Here is a 20,759-nt window from a genome sequence, read left to right as displayed (position 1 = left end):
GCCCTATATTCAAAGACCGGTTAGAAAAGACAAGAATTCAGTAAGTCCCCAAAGTTTGCACCCACTGTAGTGAGTGCAGTTCATGCAGACATAGCCAGCTGCAAGCAGTTTGCTCTGATATTGACAACATTCAACGACTGAACTGTAAAACTGTAAAAAGTCTTTGGTAATTTTAGTTCTGATAGTTTTAAATATCTTTGCTGCAGCCATTAATATTCTCATAACTAATACAGGGGGGGAAAACAGATCTTATCTAAGTTCCTGAAGTTAGTGTTATATTGACATTCAGGCTTGATCTAAGTGCTTATTTACCTTTAAAGTTTATTATTGCTTTGCTGGGTTGTGGGTTTGTGTATATTAAAGTTGTGTTCTCAAAGCATCAACAGAGTTACAGTTAGGCTTCACAGTTATATAGCAGCTGCTGCTATTTTGAAAGATACAGTGACAAAACATCTTTGAGAAAAAAAAAAAAAAAAGAATGATCTTGTAGTTCTGTTATGTATATAAGTAGAAAAATTAATTGCTTCAAATCGCAAGTTCTAGATATAGTACCCTGATACTGTTGGATACAGGACTGATTTTGACAAATGCTTATGACTGCATTTTAACATATCTGAAAATAGAAAAAAATAGGGATTTACTGTGCAGTTACTGTTTAACAGAACTCACCCCTGAAGCTTATAGGAAGTACTGGTTATTTGTTTCTGGTGTGATAAGTAACAATATGTTATTCCTAATTCTAATTTTTAAATTTAATTTTCTTTGTTACAGCATGATTTTGTCAATAGTAATATAAAATGATCATAGTAACAGAATGAGTAATATAAAACTGTATCATATCTATAGGTTAACAGGCTAAAAAGTTCATGTTGTGTTGTGAATTTATTTGCACAAATTTTCCTAAAAAAAAAACTGCTCTATTTTTCTTAAATGTTATGTTGAAGGCCTCTTCTACATTGCCCTACTTTTTCTTCTGTGTGCTGTTTAAACACTGAAAAGCCAGGGGAGACCGTATCAGCACTGATACTGACTGCTGTGTAAACAGAAGAAGTGATAAAATATATTCTGAAATTAGCTATCAAGGTTCAGAAATTGAGAAGGGCAAGGTTTTGGTCAAATGACCATATTCAAACTTTAAAAGAAGATAAGACAGACTCTACAGGAAGAAACAGACTCTCATCAAAGGTATTAATACTTCTTGACATTGTGGGTCTGATTCTCATTTACGGTGATTATCAAGTTATTTGTTTGGGTCACATATTACCTATGGAATGGTAACGGTTTTGTAAACCAAATGATCTTTAAGGTCCCTTCCAATCCAAATCATTCTATGGTATATTTAAGGATTATATTTTCATTTATTACCAAAAAGGAAAAAAAAAAAAAAAAAAAAAAAAAAAAAAAAAAAAAGGGGGAGGGGGGAGAAACAAGAAAAAAAAAGAAAAAAAAAAAAGAGGACCCAAGCAAGCATCCCAAGCAAGATGGATGCCTCCATTGTTACAACGTTTGAAGCAAGGTTGTAGCTATGGAGGTAGATTCCCAATAGACCAGACACCAAAAAATCCAATCCGTATTATCTTTTTCTGTTTCAGTTTCAAATCTTTAGGATGGATTGATACTTTCAAAAATTTTGAGATCCCCGCACAAAACATAGAGTTAATCCTCCTCATGCCTTCTAGTCTTCCCATGTCCAACATGCCTTTCTCTGCTCTTGTGCAGGAACAGCCCAGCCGCGGGGGCTGTGGGAGCTCGCTAAATTCTCTACGCGCAATGGGAATTCCCCTGTGCTAGGACACTTCCCCATTCTTAGGGACACCCAAGCAGCTAAAGGGAAGACAATCAGTAGATCTATGCTCTCTCTGGGTGTAAATGGTGTATATTTGAGATGAATTTATAATTAATGAAGGGAGAATGTATCTCAGAGATGAGGTCAAGGCTGAAGGAGTCCTGGAATGCAGAGCAGCTGTAACAAATGAGATTAAGAAAAGTAAGCTTAGATTCCAGATTTTATATTTGAAAACCCTGGGCTGTCTTTTCAATTAGGAACATAATCTTGGTTTTGTTTAGTACTTCTCTGCCCCTTGTTATCCTCACTTTATAAATACACTCCAGTGATTGTGAAGCAATCAGAAACCCTAGCCATAATTCCACAGCATTTAACCTTCATCACACAGGTGACTACACAAAACACTTCTGAGTTAAAAAGAAGTTCCAGATGTGTTTAAATAAGGTTGGTTACTGAAAGAAACCACTTAAAAAGCTAACCTTCTAGGACATATTTACACTAGAAATAAAGCCTGTATTTAACATGTATGGTAGGGTTTCAGCAGTAGTGGAGACATTTTTGGCAGTGACATCTATTCTTACAGCTTCACAGCAGGTCAGGAGAAAAACCTGGTCAATACAGATGTGATGCTAAGTAAATGCAACCAACCTATTTATTATGCGTATACACCATCCATCTCTCTTTTCCCACTCTCTTGCTTCCTTCTTAATCACAACGTTCTTTTCTGTTAATGGAAGGAAAGATCCTACTGGTGTGCAAACACCATGTGTTTACCAGCACGTTCTGCATCACTCGCACAAAGCAAGGTGGCTGAGTGAAAGAATGTGCTGAAATCAGTGGGTTCTCAAGAAAACAGTATCATCTGATAATTATTTCAGTTACTTTTTGCTTGGGGTCTATAGCCAGAAAGCTGAAGTTAATTTTGACTCCCCTTCTGTTACAGACAGCCCCATTTAGAGCCCTTTGATGTCCAGAGAAAGAATCACATTTTTAGTGGCCTTTGAACCAGATGTAGTAAAAGGCAACTGAGCATTTTGTATGGGCTGCAGTCGGGTAACTTGCTTAAAGGAGGAGAGATGTGTCACCTATTTCTCTTTTCCTCTTGCTTTTGTCATTTTTAATATATGTATACCATTAGAAGTAAAATAAATACTTGGTAAACACCGAAGAGGACAAATGCTCTGCTCTAACCATATTACAATATTTCGGTGAAGGCAAAGTACAGAAGGACCTGTATGGCTGTTTTTCAGCCTTCAATAGAGCACTAGCACACACATTTAATGATTCCTGTTTGTTTCAGCTGTTGTGAAATTTAGGAAGGAGTTTGCATAAGATAACATATCCTGCTGTTGTAATATACTGGAGACAGAGCTCAGATCTCTGGATAAGGAACACTGCATAAATCTGAAGTGTTATTACCACTACCCACCACTCTCCCCAGGATCTGAACATGACCTCACTTCCCAGGTCCAAACAACCTCTGCCTTTGTGGAAATAACAGGGTTTTATAAGAAGATGATTTACTATTTTCTTACCTGTTTCACATAACCCAATTGTGCATGAAATAATTATTTTCATAGAAATTTATTCAGGTCTGGACATGTTCCCAAAGAGAATTCTGTATCAAAATACAATCAATCTGAACACTCCTTGTGTTTGTAAAGGATAGTGACAGAGAGTTGCTTGCAATTAAGAAGCTAGAGGCTGAAAACTGAGGTGGCTGTCCCTCCAAAAGACCTTGGCACACTTACAAATGAGCAAAGCAGAGAGACAGACCACTTGAGAGAGACAGCTCATTCTGGGACATGCAGTGGCAGAAGGAAGCAAACATGAGTACCAATCCAAATCATGCTGAGCAGGCGCCATCCTAGAGGGAGATGAGAAGAGGGAGGGAGTGGTGTGGACATACAAGGGTTTGGGTTCTGGCCTGCTTTTCCTTCCATAGCAGTTTCATAGGATATTTGTATTCAGTTGTTTGTGGTGTGAGTGACAGGGAAAAACAAGGAAGGGGAGGTGTAAAGATAAGATGGAGGAAGGTGGCTAGAGACTAGGTATGTACTGAAGACTCTGGCTCAGCCTATTATCCAAAAATGAAATTTTGAAATGTGTTCTCTGACAGCGCTTCCTGGAGAGCTCCCCTTTTGAAGTGCACTGACCTGAAGCCTGCGTGGCTGCCTTTGAAGAGGGCATTTTTTGCATTCCCTGCAAAGCCGGAGAACCAGAAACCCTGAGTCAGCTGTCCTGTGTGGAGCAGAGCTGCAGAGAGAGGTCACTACCAGGGACACACAGGACTACTGGAGCGGTGAGTACCTGCCATTGCCACTGCTGAGCTCCTAGGAGCTGGATGGAGAAACAACATGAGGTGTACTGGGGCACTGCAGTGATGCTGCTTTTTACAGCTGCTTTTGTTTGGAGATGTAGAAGCTTTGTTGGAATAACAGCTTAATGTTTGTGTTGTCAATTGTGTGGTTCCTGGCCCTTCTGTCCATGAAGGGTGCTTTACAACATCTGCTGGATTTTTAACTGAGAGACTGGATTTTGCAGAAATGGTTGCTCCTTCATGTGGTGACAATTCCTGTTTGCCTTGTTAATCAGTTTTAAGCTGTTTTGTGTGTGTGTGGATGCGGTTGAGGGGGATTGTTTGTTGTTGTTTTTTTTTAGTGTGGCTTAGTGATGTGACATGCAGGTGATTGCAGAAATTAGAATGAAAGAATGAAAGAAACAAACAAACAAAAACCCTGTGCTGCACCACAGATATGCAGGAACATTTTTTACAGATCTGTGGATGAGATAGGTGCCTTCTACCAGCCAGTCTTGTTATATAGTAAGGTCAGTTTGCAAACAAGGCTTAAAAACATATACACTAGCAAAAAATGTGCACATCAATAATAGAAACCTGATTTATTTTATGTGATGTATCCAGGTGGACAAGACAGTTAAAGTACATACAGCACGCAGTATACTGAGCGCAAATAGTTTATTTACCCACATGAAAACCAAACAGGCTGGTCACAAGTACTTTTTTTTTTTTTGTAGGAAATCTCCTCTTCAGATTTGTACTAAACAACATCAGTAAGAGACTGTTTCTGGTGCTGCTTTGTAGTATAGTATAAATAGAAGCTCTGCTGCAGTTACCAGCTACTAATGAAGTTAGTGTCATCTTATTGCAACTGCTTGGCAAATCTAATTTTAAATACAAGTCTAGGCCCAGCCATTTCTTCTTCTGGAGGATCGACAGCTGAGACTCATCAGTCTAGCAACAATCTTGACACCATGTTTGAATATATAACCTTTCCTCTCCCTAAGTAACTTATCTCTCACTAAGAAAAGACTTCCAGAGAGAAATAAACAAGTGTCTGCCTGTATGAACTAGTAAAGGGAAAATAAAATGAAAAATGAACCTTTATTATTTAAACAGTGTGACATGACAAACTGCGAGTGCTGCTCACACCTAGCCCTCTGAGAGCAGCTTTCTTTGTTGATAAGCTTTGACTGAACATGAACCTTTACTAACTGTTGCTAGGTTTGCAAATACATTATATTATATACTGGCATATTATAATCCTCCAGATTTTCTTCATACCATTTGCTGGCATGAAATCACGCAATGTCTGAACACAAAGACAAAGCCAAGTTCGGCATTGGTGTTGTGAGGGCTCTCATGTCATCATCCAGGCATATTCAAGTTCGGTGCATTTAATTGGTCAATTAAATCATTCTAATACACAGAAAGACTCTGTGTATGTGGAGCAGGGAGCTATGGCATGAAAAGTGGGATCATAACTGTGGAACATTTTTGCAGGTTATGTGGCCTAGGGTTGGTGCAGCTTTAACTAAATGAAGTTAAGGAAGCTCATGAATGGCCAAAATGTAAGTGCTGTAAGTGCTGTGCTCTAATCCTTTCTACAGTGTATATATGGTGCACAGGTACTTTTGTGCATCACAGAGTCCATTTATGTGTGTTTTGTAGGCCTAGAAGATCTTATGGCAAAGAGAGTGCCATTCAGGTCCAAAATGCAAGGTCATTACACAGTTCAGAAGCTGTCTTCTGTACGCTTGAGATGCTGTTGGTAAAAGATGTGGCATAGATATCTAAGGTAGTCATAGTTATGCAATTCCTTCTGTGGCTGTGTTATGTTTAGTCTGATTTTTTTGGAAGAACAAATGGCAGCATCCTTCCTGAAGGTTCAAAAGGAACAGCTCTTTCCAGAAGAACCTGAAGTCTGCAAAATAAATACCTAGGGTTACAAGATGAATGTAAGTCTAATGTAACAAGGGAATTCTCAATCTATTTAGCTGTTCTCATTGACGTGATTGTGCTTATTCTCAAAGGTCTTGACCTCACATTTGGTTTAATAACATGTGCCTAGGAATAACAGCAAGGCAATACTTCAGATGTAACAGAAATTCCATACGTTTTGTACATTTAAGTCCATAAATTATCTTCTTGGTGGGTGAAACATCAAGATAGGAAGAAAAGTAGAAGAGGAGTAAGTGCACCATACAACCTGCACATAAGTTTTGGATGCCACTGGTGCAGCTCTTCCCTTTTTCACATTTTCCATAGCTACATTTCACCCTACCTTGTCAGGGTTTGTAAAGTAAGTGCTAGTATATCAGATGGTAAGAAAGGGATGGGTGCTAAAAGAATGTTCTTCCCTAGTTCCTAGGGAAAAATACTGGGACATTAACTGAAATAGGACAGTGAAGATAGCAGTGTTTAGTGGGAAAATAGGGGAGAGAATGGGGAAAGACAACAGGCAAAGGAAGGGGAAAAAAAGAAAGTCAATTAACTGATTTTTCACAGAAGTATCTATCCTATATAAAACAGCAAAAGGAGAAGAAATAAACAAAACAAAACAAAAGTAGAAAAATACAATAGGGGAATTAATGGGGGAAGTAGAGAAAAGGAGTAAAGAAGCAGGATAAAGAAAGAAAATGAGATGCTAATCTGTTCCTAAGGGTCAAGTATATTCCTCTAACAGCCAACATAGCTATGATTGTGCTTCTGCTTTTGCCTCTAAGTGCTTCTGTAAAGCAAATAGCTAACCAGGCACCATGCTGTTTAGATTAGTAGATTGCCATTTGAGCTTCCTAGGTATTACGCTATTTCCCTAGCAAAAATTCTTCAGCTGCAAACTTTGTCAGGCCATGGTTGTATGAGGACATGAGGAGAGGCAATCTGAGATTATTTCTGAGTAGTGGTACTTTTCATATTTCTTAGACAACACAGTGTGATAAGCACTGAAAATAGCATCAGGGTAAACAAGAACAAAAGGCAAGTTCAAAAAGTTGTTTTGTTGATTGAAGGACTTGGTGAGGGAGGGAATGAAGAAGGACTGGAATTTGTGCAACTCTTTTAACAGTCTGGCTGCATTCTTCTGTCAGTATTTTTATTGACTTTCACTTCCAAAGAAGCAATGATGCTTCAAGCTGTTCTGTGAAGTCTGGATGTACCTTGCTGAACTAATGAGGCAGAATGTGTCACAGCTGTTAGCAAGGGTTACACATGTGTACACACATTTGAACTGGAAGAACAAAAGAGCTGTGATAATACTTTCTCACTCTGAAGTGCAATTGTTTCCATGTCTTTGGGTTTTGAAAAACAATGCTTCACACATTCGAAGGGGCATCGTGAAATTGATTGTCCCTGCTTGTCAAATAATTTATTGTTGCATTGACATTTTTTCTCTTTTACTGATTAGTATTTTCTCAGATTTGGAATACAGGATTAGGAGTCAGATTTTCTGCTTTTGATGTTTGCAATTTTGCATGGAAAAGTTTACCTAATGTCTATACCAACTGAAGTTGGACTGGTAGTGACTATCTGTTGCAATGATATCTAGCTGAGGGGGGTGAAGTATTCATCTTCATTTTGTGATGAATCAGAATTTAGGGGCAAGGATTTTATATGTCCATCCTTATGATAGTGGTGGGCAGAAAGTCACTGTCTTAATATGAGTTAGCTGCAGAAAGGATGTTGAAGGTTATTTTAGACTCCAGTTAAGTAACCTAAAATATGAAACGAGTAATGACTGTCAGTTTTTCATTGAATAACTAGTTTTAAAAGTATCTGATCAGGTAGAGTTTCAATTAGATACCTTTATTTGCCTTTAGTTAGTTGTTGAAAATATACACAAGTTACTAATAAATCATTATTATTGCTTTAATGTGTTTGATTCCAGTAGTTTATGTTTGAGGTTCTAAAAAATCACTGGGACCTTAAAATTTGCAGAATATAATGAAAATGCTAAAAAGGGTTGGCATGAAGTATAAGGACAGCTGTGCAAGTAAAGTTAGTTGTGCTGCTAGAAACTGGCCACCCAAGAAGATCTGGCAGAAAAAGTGAAGTATTAATAACATTATTAATCTACCGAGTTTTACTGCCAGCAAAATAAGTAGAGAAAGCAAGATTAGGGAGAAGTTATGAAGCAGCAGCACAAATAATGTAACAGATTTACAGTTGTCAGAGGTATTATGTTTGTGGTTCCTGTTAGCAAACTATGAGTATATACAGGCACAGCAGCTATGCAAAATGTCCAGATATTGCACTTTGCAGTGGGATAAAGGGCATAGCATTGTTTAAACTCAATATGTTTCCCATAAATCCCCCATGATTATTTATTAAAACCATCAGAAGCCATTTTTCATGGGTTTTGGTGGAGGGTGGAGGAGGGGGAGTTGCATTTTGTGTTAATCAAATGTATTTTTTCCACTCTTACTCTGCAGAGTTCTGGTACTGTGTAACAATGGCACTGTGCCATTGTTACTTCTTGTGTGTTTTTCCAGAAATTAAAAGTAGTTTTCTTGATATTCTGGATATAGTATTTTTTTATTTTTTTTTCAACAAATGGTTCCAGTAATTTCAGAATATCTCAACCAATTGAAACTGTCATTCATGGAAGAGCCTGGGTCACAGTTCAAATTATTCCTGAAAAACCACTTCATTCAAATCCAGCACAACTCAGGGCAATGCCACATCATCCAGTGTAGATCTCCAGTGTATTTTCTGCATGTGTTCACATCAGTGGTTTGGAAGAAATATGTTAAGCTTTAATTAAGACTTACATTTTATTTGTAACACAGAAAGAAAATTCTGCTCTCAGTCTGTGGTATTCTATTAAGGCTCAGATTTAGTTGCCAGTTTTTGGTGAACATTTTTCTTTGATGCACTTTTTACTTTCCTGTTCTTGCCTTCCTGACACTTGCCATGACTTCTCAGCTTAGTGATCAGCATACATTTTTCACTATACATTTATCAGTGTTGAAGAACAGACTGGAAGAGCATTTGTCTACAGAGGCCTTCCTAGAAAACAAGATAAAACTATCTTTTTATTATTATTATTTTAATGTTTGGTTTGTAGCATCATCTTGAAGGGCCAAAACAGAGGAAGGACGTGATTGCTAGATGTACTGCACATGTGTAAGAAGAATCAATTCCTACCTCCAGGACCATTCCAATTGTTCCTGGTCAAGACAATAGGTCTGCACAGTTGGGAAACTGAAGGCCCAATAGGTCAGATGATTTAGAAAAGATTGACTAAAAAAGGAAAACACTGTTAAGCCCTTTTGCCTGACATCAGATAGAATAAATAATTCACAGGAACTCTTTTTATACAAAACATATTCAATATGAGCAGGCTCTAGTAATAAATAAAGCATGATGAAGCCAAGAGCAGTTAAATCCAGAGACTGATCTTTCCAGAAAATACAGTCTTTCCAGGATATGGACCAGGTTATGCCAGATTAGATGGCCTAGGCAAGTAGGCAAGAAAAAAAAAAATACATTGGTGATTTCAGGCCCTGCTATACATACATTAGGGCTCCTATGTAGAAATAAATGGTAAAGAAAGGATGGAGATTCTATGCAGAAGCTCGAAGTAAATACAATATCTTGCACAATAACTTCAACACAGAAGACTGTAATTAAAAAAAAAAAAAGTCATATTTGGGGACACACATTTTTAAATAAACAGATTAAACCTATCAAAAAAAATCACATGTGGCTTAAATTTCCTTGAAATATGAAAAGCAGGGTAGGAAAAAGTTGTTTGGAAAAAGAGCATGAAAACAGCTCAGCAGGAAAACTGAAACATATTACATTCGCTGTCAGAGAACCATCATTGAATTTTCAGATCCTCAGATGCAGAGGAGGACACACTGCTTTCCTCTCTTGCTTCAACTTCTTTTCTCTTAATAAAACTGTTGTTTAGTTTGAAATTTCACATCTGTTTTATACAAACTGCACGAGTATTTTAAACTTCAGCTTTAAATGCTGTTAAGCCATCATTTGCTGCTCGCAGTATGGTTTATAATTGGGATCACGTACTCCCTTCTTGAACCGGGAACTGAAGCCAGGATTCCCTGTCCCGATAAATACCTCAGAAATCAGTGACAAACTGAGTCTCATCTTCTGCGAGCTGGGCTCTGTCAAGGATGACAGCCTTCTGGTTGCTACCCATTCCTACACTGTCTCAGAAGGAAGAGGAACATGCTGGGAATCCTAAGGTACCAGTCACTACAGAGGAGACTTTGGCATGACGCTTTTTGGTTTTTCCTTTTTTTTTTTTTTTTTGACTTGTCTATTTGTAAGTAATTTGTTTGTTTTCAAAATCTCCCTTACTTCCCTTTCCCCAAACTAAGTTAAACCCAAGTGAGCATCCTGTTTAAAAGTAAATAAATAAACAAAAAATCTAGCTATGTAATCAAATCTCAAGTATGTTGCTTATACAATTGATCTGAACTGTCAGCAAGAAAAGTCCAGAGTTCTGGTATTTTATGCCCTTAAGATCTAGGTTTTGGCTTTAAAGAGGCCTTTTTTTTTTCTTTGGTTTGCCTTTTAGACACCTCTGAAATGTAGTATTTTTACAGATATAGTGCCTTTTGAGGGTTATTTTCTAACCTTTCTTCAGTCTCTTGTCTGAAGTGTGTATGTGTCCATGGGTTTTTTTCCCTTTATTTCTGCTTCTCAGGGCTACTCATAATCTCTTGGGTCTATAAAGCATGTCCAGGTTACTTTTACCATTTGGAAACTGAACATACGTCAATACAGGAATCTGAACTAAACCTGTTAAGTTTTATTGTGGTTTAGGAAATCTCTCTGGCAGTATCTTGCAAGCTGGGCAAGTGGTGTTCTTCAGGCCTACTTAGGTTATAATCCATTTGAGGCAGGTTTTCCTTATCTTTTGTACGAACACTGCTTCAGTGTTTGCATTTTGTCTCTAAGTACAAATGAAAAATAAAAGACGTAATGGCAAGTCCCTCTAGTAAGCTCCAGCTTTGCTTCATATCCACCATTGAAGACATACTGATTGTTCCCAGTCTTAAAGAACTATATCTTAAATAAGACAAGAAGTTGAAAATAAATGTATTTTATTTGAACCTCTGTATTCTGTTTCAGTGATATTTTGCATGTTCTTTTATTTGAGAGGGATGTTTGAAGTTAAAATTCAGTGGTCTTACAGAGTAAAGACTCTGTATTTAGGGCATTTAAAATGTGTGGTTGATTTTATTTTGCTCTTAATTTTTGTACGCTGACTGTATTTACATTTTATGCCCAGATGGTTTTCTTTAAAGTCTTAGTATAACTTACATGTAACATCTTGCGCCAGTGTTGTTTTCTTGATTTATGCCTCTGTGTTTGAATAGTTTGAAACTTTGTTAGGGCACCTAATGGGGAAACTGCTTTTTTAACACTGGGGATGGCTGTTCTCCATCAACGGAAAACTGGAAACACGGTTTGTGTGAATTGTGGGACAGTATTATTGTCACATTGTGCTGCTGTGTTTTTTGTTTTTGTTTTCTTTAAAGAAACCAAAAACCTTTACTCAAAGTTGAAAGAGCATTCTTCCTTATCATTTTAAGTATTGCTCTGGAATTAAGGATTAAGTTATATCTACTTTTCGTAAGGGATCTTATTCTTCCCATGTAATAAAATGCATATAAGGTGTTAAGTCCTCCATGTCCAAGTTAACGATGAAACTTATGAGCTGTTGTTAACTATTCATGGAGGGAATATCTAACGTAAGGTAGAAGGAGGAATGTTCATTGAGTAGATAAAAGCCTGCAGACACTATTGGCAATGACCATTCTGTACATTATCTAAAACAAAAGGTTATACCGTAAATAAACATTTATAGTAAATTTTAAAACTAGTCTGCAACCTGATGTGCAAGTTAGATGTCCCTTACTGCTAGCAGATAATTTTGTTCAGTGAGTAGAAGAACCTGTTTTGCTATGGCAGCCTAAAAATTAGTATGAATACAAGTCCATAACTTGTTGAACTGAGCTAGCAATTGAGAGTATTTTCAAAACAAAATAGCATGGGCTTCATTTTTTCTACATCTGGGGAGATCCTGAGGGCTTTTGGTATTACTTGAAAGATGAATTGATCAGTGATGAATAACATTATGCAGCTAGCACAAGGAATTGATTTCTTATCAATTTTCACTGGACTGGTTATAAAATGATTTAGCTGCAATGTCTACCAAGTATTTTTGTTCCACTGTTGAACAAAATAGGCTAATAATATTCACAAACAATGACATTTTTGTTTTCTTTTGAAATGTGCTGTTGCCAGAGTTCTGTTTCATCCCAGTTTAGGGAAAGGAAAAGTAGAAAAGCATTCTATTTGTACAAACTGAATGCAATAGAAATTACATAGATTAAAGCAAATTCTTTACTGTATATGTGCTTAGTTTTACTGTAAGCTGGGGAAGCGTAAGTAACATTGGTAAACTGAAGCTAGTTACACCTTACTGGCATATTTAAATCTTTTTAGAGAGGACAGACTTCTGTGCAATCCCAAAGAGATGCAATCTATTTAAGTAATTATTGGATACACAGAAAAGTGCTTATTCCTGTCTGAAAATCTTCCCATATACGTTTATTTGCATCCTATACCCACTTCAGTCAGTGCTTAGAGGAAACTATTATGCTAAAATCACTGTGTTGGCAAAATATAAATGTTTCTTATTAGAAAACGTGAAAACAGCAGTTTTCATTAAATCATGGTTTTCAATCTCTTCTTTGCACTCTGTATTCAGATGTACTTTCACCGAAAGCATACCAGAATGTATAAACTTTACAAACTGAAGCATGATCTGATCTGTGGCTTTGAGCAAATCTTATTTTCATTTACGACAACATTTACATTTGCCAGGAACATACAATTCTACCGACCATTATTAATAAGTAAAAAGTTTTCTGAATTAATGTTGTGGCTTGATTAGTTTAATGGAAGAATTTAAATCCCATCAAAGGACTGTCAGGATTTAATTGCTATTAAGAGTTCTTCATATTTCTGCTTTTTTGTAGAATGGCAAATGCCTTACAAACACTCATGGGAAATTAATAAATAAATAAATAAGGTGCAGGCTTAGGTGTTCTTGGAGCACTTTACTTACTGATTTCTGTATTTTTGCTCAAAGTTGAAAGCAGACAGTTTAAAGCTGAGCTATTCTATGAAGTCTTTTCTTCCAAATGATGTTTCTCAGTTGCTGTAGGAAGGGAAAGTATTTGTGAATCTGTTTTGCTTCAGTAAGGTGACTGGCTCCTCATAGGCACTGCCTGCAAAAGTCTACTAGTAATGTCCCTCCGTTCTCTGAGAGACAAAGGTCTTACCTTGTTGGTCTGAAAGTGTCATGGTACTCTGAATATCCTTCTGATACTCCTCTGTGCTGCCACCAAGATACAGGATTCATGAACTGATACTTTCCCTCATGTCTGGGCTGCGTTATTGCCAATTCATGTTCATGGCTTTCTTTTACTTGTTGCTGATCCTGCTCGCATGCTCATTTTTCTGGCTGTTATCTCTGGTGGTTTCAGCACCTGCTCGTCAGCTACTCACTCACCCGTGCTTCCACCCATCTTTCTGCTTTCATAGCAAGGAAAAGCACTAGAGGTCTCCTTGATGTCTCTGCCCTAAAAATGTACCTCTTCAGGATTACCTCCCCAGAATATATACACAGCCGATCAAGAAGTTTTTGTATCTGAACTTTGCTCTGCAGCTACATCCAGTCTCCCTGCAGTATGCCATTGCTGTTGCACATTCTTGTGCTTCGTTTCCTGTCCTGAATTCCTGTGTTCCAGAATGATGCTTCCTCTTTTTGGTTGCTTGAATAACAGTCTTGTCCTCCGGCAGATAGCTATCGGTATCCTTCCTCTAGTATTTTTTCCACAATGACCTGTGGCTCAGCCTTTTCCGTCCTCGCCCATAAAAATTTGGAAATAAAGAAGCAACAATTTCATTAAAACTGTTTTTTGACTGGGTCCCTTTGCTGCTTTTTCTTGTTATCTAAGTCATGTTAATTTCACCAGTGGGAATTGCTGACTGTAAACATACTCAAACCTGAGATGTTGAGTTGAAATCAGTCTTCAAGGATATGTTGAACGTAGTCTGATGACACAGCCATCCATTAAATGCTTTGAAGCTCCTTTTTTAAAATCACTTGTGGAAGTTCCAAGGCTTCTCAGCATGGCTTATGTGCGTGAAGCTCCACATAAGCACGACTAGACTCGGAATTGGTTTATTTAAAGCCAACTTTATATGTCTGTTCTGATTTCCCATGTCTCCATGTAAAGAAGTTCCTAGTTAAAAAGTTTGGACAGACCCAGCTTAGTTCTTCCTGAACCCAGATGTGTCCACCCAACAAGTAAATGGAGGTTTCGGAGCAAAGGGAAGAGTGGAACAAAGTGTAAAGACATGTGGCAATGAGAAATCAACATGTTCCTGAAAACCTCTCTCATAAGATGCAATAGTTACTGGGAAAAGACTAGTTAAGAAAAACATGCTAAATTAACATCTGCTTTTAGCAAGAATAGATACGTTGGCTGTCTCCAATGAAACTACTTTATTAAAATAAAAAATCTCTAATCAGATTTAGAGTACTCGAATACATATAGTGAGAGAAAAGAAGGGGAAGCTATAAAAATGTTCTGCCACTGGTGTACATATATTAAAGAGATTCATTTCTTATAACTGGAAAAAAAAATAAGCAAAAGACATAAGCACTAGTTATTTAATTTGCACTTAACTACCTTTCTTGGCTTTCTCTTCAGAAGCTGTTTGAAAGGAGTCATGTAGCCTGCTACTGTTATCATTTATATAGATTATAGGAAATAAAGGAGACAGCCATTCATGGGCAGCTTAAACATATTCTTTTTTCAACATTATCCAACACACTTAAAAAGAGGGAATTCAACATCCAAGTTAACTGTTGGAACACTAGCCCTGAGTCTTCCCAGAAGAATGTAGAATGAATTTAACTTTTCAGGGGGCAAAGATATTTGAAGATATACAAGCTATGTAAAGAGCTTGAGGATAGTCAACTAAATAGTTTTCTGTTGACTCAAGCACTTTTTTTCTTATTGTCACGCAGCATGGGATCAAGGGTGGTGGAAATATGCATGTGAGGAAGCGTGAAGAAATGGCTGTCTCTCTTTGTATATCTTTTTGTGGCTTTTTTAGACTTGGCTTTACTGCAACATAGTTACTGTTGCTACAGTCCAATCTGGAAACTTTCCATCAGAAATGCTATTTTGAGTACTGACTTCTACATGTTTCGTATCTCATTGTTCTTAAATTCATGGTATTTAGAGTTTGGGAGGCAAATTAAACCCCATTTAATTTTAGATGGATTCTCTACTATCTGAAGAACCAGGCTTGTTTTTTCACTTTTTTGGATTAAGATTTCTGTTGATTTCTGAAACCAGAAACGTTATACAGAGCTATAGGGGTGGGTAGCAGTCATCTGAATGGCTCCAGTAGCTTGGCACAGGATGTGTGCTTTGCATGTAGGCTAAGGCTATAATTTTTTTTAAATGTTTGGTATTAGTCTAACTTTGTTTCAGCTGAGCTAAATAATGATGAATTCAAAGTGTGATGAACACAGTGCTTCTGGAATTCCTCCTTATGCAATACCAATGCTTATGTGTAGCATCAAGGTAAATTGCCACCCATTTTATTTGCTCTACTTAAATTATATGGTTTTCCCTAGCATCCTTGTGTCCAATTCAGGATTTTAGTGCAAGACAGTTAAATACTAGATGGATGGAAAGAAATGGCAGGATTGCTGGGCTTTTAGGGAACTGGTTAATAGCTGACTCTACCTGGAGTCCAGTTACCAGGGGAGTTCCTAGGAGTCTATTCTTGAACATATCTGTTTAATATCCTATTTGTTATATTTATTGATGACCTGGAGGAGGAAGTAGAACACAGCTTCACTATGTTAGCATGACACCAAACTGGAGGGAGCAGTCAGTATACTTGAAGGTAGCGTTGCTTTTCAGAGTGATTTACCATGGAGGAATGGACCAACTAGGGCTCCACAAAATCCTGTGATGACAAATGCAAAGTCCTGGGATACGCTAAATGCATGCCATTGTTGGCTGGCTGGGTAGCAGCTCCTCTGGACAGGATCAGGAGTTCTGGTGAGCAAAGCATCAGCCAGCAGTATCATGGACTGTATCACCAAGAATGTATTCAGTATTGAGGGAAGTGATTATTCCCCTATACTCATCTTATTAGTCCACATCCTAATTACTGTGTCTAGTTTTATGCCTTCAAGTTCAAGAAAGTTGATAAACGAGCAAATTCGGTGCAGAGCCACAAAGATAATCTAGAGCTTTGGGATTGAGTTGCAGCCTGCCTATAGCTGTGAGACAGTTACTGGTTAGATGAAACCAGGCTCTTTACTGAGCTGTGTGTTAGAAGATTGGGAAGCAAGTCATAAGATGAAACAGGAGACTCCAGCCATAAATATATTAAAAAAATAATAATAATAATTCTGAGGATAATTATGCATTGGAACAAGTTGCACAGATTAACTCTTGAATCTCCATTCTTAGAGATTTTCAAGCTGGATTGTGTTTGCCCTGATCTGAGCAGAAGGTTGAACTAGTTAACTAGTGAACTCCCAACCTGAATGACTCTGTGAAATAATGTCTAAGCAAATAAAAGTAATTCAGTCCACTTGTCTACTCATTAAAACAGGTTTAACTGATCACTGACAGGGTACTTTTTAAAGTTGGACTAAATTGCCCACTGCTAACCCTGAACACAAGAGTAATGTGAATGTTTCCAAACAGCATTCTGCATTCTGTATTTCCATCTGGATTCCCAGTAGCAGAATTTTGATGGATTGGGGGACATAAATGTACATGCTCTGAACCTCTTTCCCTAGTAGCTGCTAAATTAAAATGTTGCCAGGAGTAGTTGCTGCTTCCAAAAGCAAGATGCCAGCAAATTTATGTATTTTCAAGTCTAACTTACTCTTGACTCTTTTATCCAGGAAACAATGCTAACTTGTAAGATTGCTCTCCTTTTGGCCCCACCTTTTTATTTTTTTCCCCTTCTGTGGCATTGTAGTTAAACCAAAATTGGTGATTTTTGTTCTTTTTCTGAGGAGTTTTTTTCCTTTTTTTTTTTTTTTTGTACACGTGCTCTTGATGAATATGAAATGGAAAATCTGGTAGAATTCTAAGTGCATAAAGGCAATGCAATGCAATTGCATTTTAGTAAAATGACCCGTCTTGGATAAGTTTTTGTAACGCATTAGTCACTGCTATGTAAATTAAGGTGGAGAGGAGTTGATGAGAGGAGTTGATATAGACATTGTGTCTGAGTGTCTGATTTTATGAATGTCAGGAAATCAGTAGTAGATTTCTAGCAGAACTGCTTGGTCTCATTCTCTAGCGACCTCCTGTGTATAATTGTTTTGTACAGTGAGTGGCTCTGTTCGAGCCTCACTTTAAACACCCCAGAGGAGGTATTTAGTAGATGTAACTGCAGTGGAACATTCTCTGTCTTTCTTTCTTCTTTTTTTTTTTTTAATATTTATTTATTTATTTAAATTTTATTACATAACCTATTGTTTCCTTAAAACATTTTATCAATTCCTGTCCTTCCTAGAGGGAGTTCTTCCTTTAATCTTTTCTTAACAAATTAATATATTTTAATCAAGCTTTTCTCCTGATTATGTTGGTACATTGTCATTGAATTTAACTGGACAGCAGTGGTGTAACTGAGAGAAGAAGATTGATTCATTTAATCTTTCTGAATAAGTAATCTATTTCTGCAGTCCTTTTTTTTCTTACTTGGAATTTCTTCAAATTTGTCAACATCTTCAGGGTAAGGAGGTTCTCCCAGATCTAATAGCACCTGAATTCTTTTTGAAGTACAGAACATGTTTCCGCAGGCATGTTATTAATTACAGATATTTCCCTAATTCCACTTCTCTGACTATTGTCCAACAGTTCACATCTGCATATCCACATCTGGTTCAAATAAAAAATAATAATAATAATTTTTAAAAAAAGCTGTTGTGTTTTTCATTTTAAACGTATAAGAATAATGAGTGTTTTACTTTTTTCATATTTTTAAATCAAAGTTTGCAAATCCTTTTTATAATCTCTTAAACACTATAATATTGCACAGGATGAGGCAGCTTTTTCTGCTTTACTTAGCTGTATTTACATTCTTGCTTCTGGATAACCAGTGATTTGAGGTCTAAGACCTTTGTATCATTTCAATTTTTAATATTTGCTTCATTTACAGCTCGTATAACCCATAACTAAAATCAACAAAGTTATGCAAAACTTCTTCATAAGGTATAAAAACCGTCTGTGGTGTGCAGAGGCTATGATAATGTGTTTTGTATGCTTGTATTGCCTTCCATTTGAGGATCTAAATGCAAATTTTTCTCTGTAAGCAATGGAAACATTAAGAGGCATTGTGGAGTTAATGGTCAAATAACTTTTTAGGAGTTGTAATTTTCTTCCTTCCAGCCAACACACAAGAACATGTATGTGCACATCACTATCTAAATTACTAGTTGTGCCAATCTTGTAATTGCATTTGTACGTACAGGTTTTGAGATACAAGCTATTATTGCTCTTGCTTAGCTTCCCAGTAAAGTATTCCTCTTCTCAGAGTGTAGCTTCCTAACACAGGTAGGAAAAACACTGGCTCCCTTTGCCCCATTTGGTTGCTAACCCAGGTTGCTGCCAAAGCATGCTAAAGAAATAGATTTTGTTCTTTTCTTTTTGCTTTAACCATTTTGATGGAGAGGGGGAAGTTTCTGTAGTGGCTCCTTTTTACAGAGGAGAGTGAGCAGCTCATCTGAATGACCCTGTCATATTCCCAGCTCTGTATACGAGACAAAATGTTTTAATTTGGAATGTGAGGGATGATTTCAAGAAAAAATTTGAATATGATAAGTACAATAAGGAATGATAAATCATAGGACTGTTTCTGGAGATAAACACTGGCTATTGGTCTACCGGTGTGAAAGGAGTGGGGAGAGGTTTTGTTGTGATGTTAATTTTGCACTGTGAATACCTCTGTAATAAGTAAGAGGTTTTAGTTTGCAGGGGTTAAGTGTAATTCAGAAAGACACATTGAAGCCTGACTCCATAAAGACATAGCTCTCTACATTTGTCTAGAGTGGTTGACCTGGTCACCAGTACTACTGAACCTAAGTAGCATTTAAGACATCTGGAAAACAAGACCACAGTAGGTTATGAAACACAGCTCCCACGGCTCTCATCCAATTGTTCATTTTGTTAATGGCATAATAATCTTTGAAAAGAATCACAGTTTAACATATCTGAACTTGCTCAGACTCTGAAACACTTCCAATCATTGCTGGATTAAGTACATACTCATAATAATAAATCTCATGTTGTATTTAGCATTGTTTGCTTTGTCAGTCAGTGAAACAACAATATGCATATATGCAAAACCTGTGAAGCTTAAATAAACTGGATTAGGGATTTACTATTAGAATCACCTTCTGTTTCTTTTTTTTTTTTCCTTTTTGTACCTTTTTTTTTTTTTCTTTAGGGACTGATAATAAGACATATAGTGTCTCTTTAAAGATAAAATAGTATATGGACACATGGAACTAGAATCCTTTTTGACCAGTTTACAGAGCATCTGCAAATGTTCAGGCGAGTTCATCCCTTGTTTAACTGTCTCTTGTAGTTCTTCTAAACTCAAGGATTGCATAAATACAGAACATACTTGGGCAGTTTTCATGAGTAGTCAGTAGGTGCATTGACTTTTACTGTGAGAAACAAGAGCACTTTTTTATGTTTGAGTACTGCTTAAACTTAAGAGAATGGCTTATAACCAAACTGCGGAAGACACAGCTTTTACATTGTGTGCTTCTACGTGATGTTTATCCAGTTCCACCAAAACACTTTAAATGTGCTATTAAAATCTCTCAGTATTTTGTAGTCTAAAAAATAATATTGACCTTTTCATTCACATGACTTTTGTGGAATGTTGATGGTAAATGAAAAATACAGGCCAGGAGACTTAATCTACAGCCTTAATTCCACATGAATCCTTAAGGTAAAATTAGTAATAGAATCATAGAACATCCTGAGTTGGAAGGGACCCACAAGGATCATTGAGTCCAACTCCTGGCTCCACACAGGACTACCTAAAAATCAAACCATATGTCTGAGAGCCTTGTCCAAATGCTTCTTGAACTCCGGCAGGCTCGGTGCCATGACCACTGCCCTGGGGAGCCTGTTCCAGTGCCTGACCATCCTATTGATGAAGCATCTTTCCCTAACACCCAGCCTGACCAGCTCCATGCCATTCCCTCAGGTCCTGTCGCTATCCCCAGAGAGCAGAGCTCAGCGCCTGTCCATCCGCTCCCCCTGAGGGAGCTGCAGGCCGCCATGAGGCCTCCCCTTGGCCTGCTCTGCTCTTGGCTGAGCAAACCAAGGGACCTCAGCCCCCCCTCATATGTCATGGCCACTAGACCCTTCACCATCTTTGTAGCTCTCCTGTAGGTACTATCTAATAGTTTTATGTCCTTTTTATCCTGTGGCACTGTTGGTCCTTTTGGCTGCCAGGGCACACTGCTGATTCATATTCAACTTGCTGTTGACCAGAATCCCCAGATCGCTTTCTGTAAGGTTGCTCTCCAGCCTGATGTAACCCCATTTACTATAACCCTTT

General features: G+C 37.5%; 1 long non-coding RNA gene across 1 annotated transcript in view; it reads left to right on the top strand.

Annotated features, from left to right (window-relative positions):
* Nucleotides 1–20,759, top strand: part of LOC139999251 (uncharacterized) — a 225,352-nt gene that overhangs the window by 159,423 nt on the left and 45,170 nt on the right. The window contains exon 3 of the long non-coding RNA XR_011804594.1: nucleotides 3,906–4,088. This is a non-coding gene — a long non-coding RNA (uncharacterized lncRNA). The remainder of the gene's footprint in view (nucleotides 1–3,905; nucleotides 4,089–20,759) is intronic.

The sequence above is a fragment of the Anas platyrhynchos genome, chromosome 21, assembly GCF_047663525.1.
Source record: "Anas platyrhynchos isolate ZD024472 breed Pekin duck chromosome 21, IASCAAS_PekinDuck_T2T, whole genome shotgun sequence".
Taxonomy (NCBI): domain Eukaryota; kingdom Metazoa; phylum Chordata; class Aves; order Anseriformes; family Anatidae; genus Anas; species Anas platyrhynchos.
This window is presented reverse-complemented; position numbering and strand designations above follow the sequence as displayed.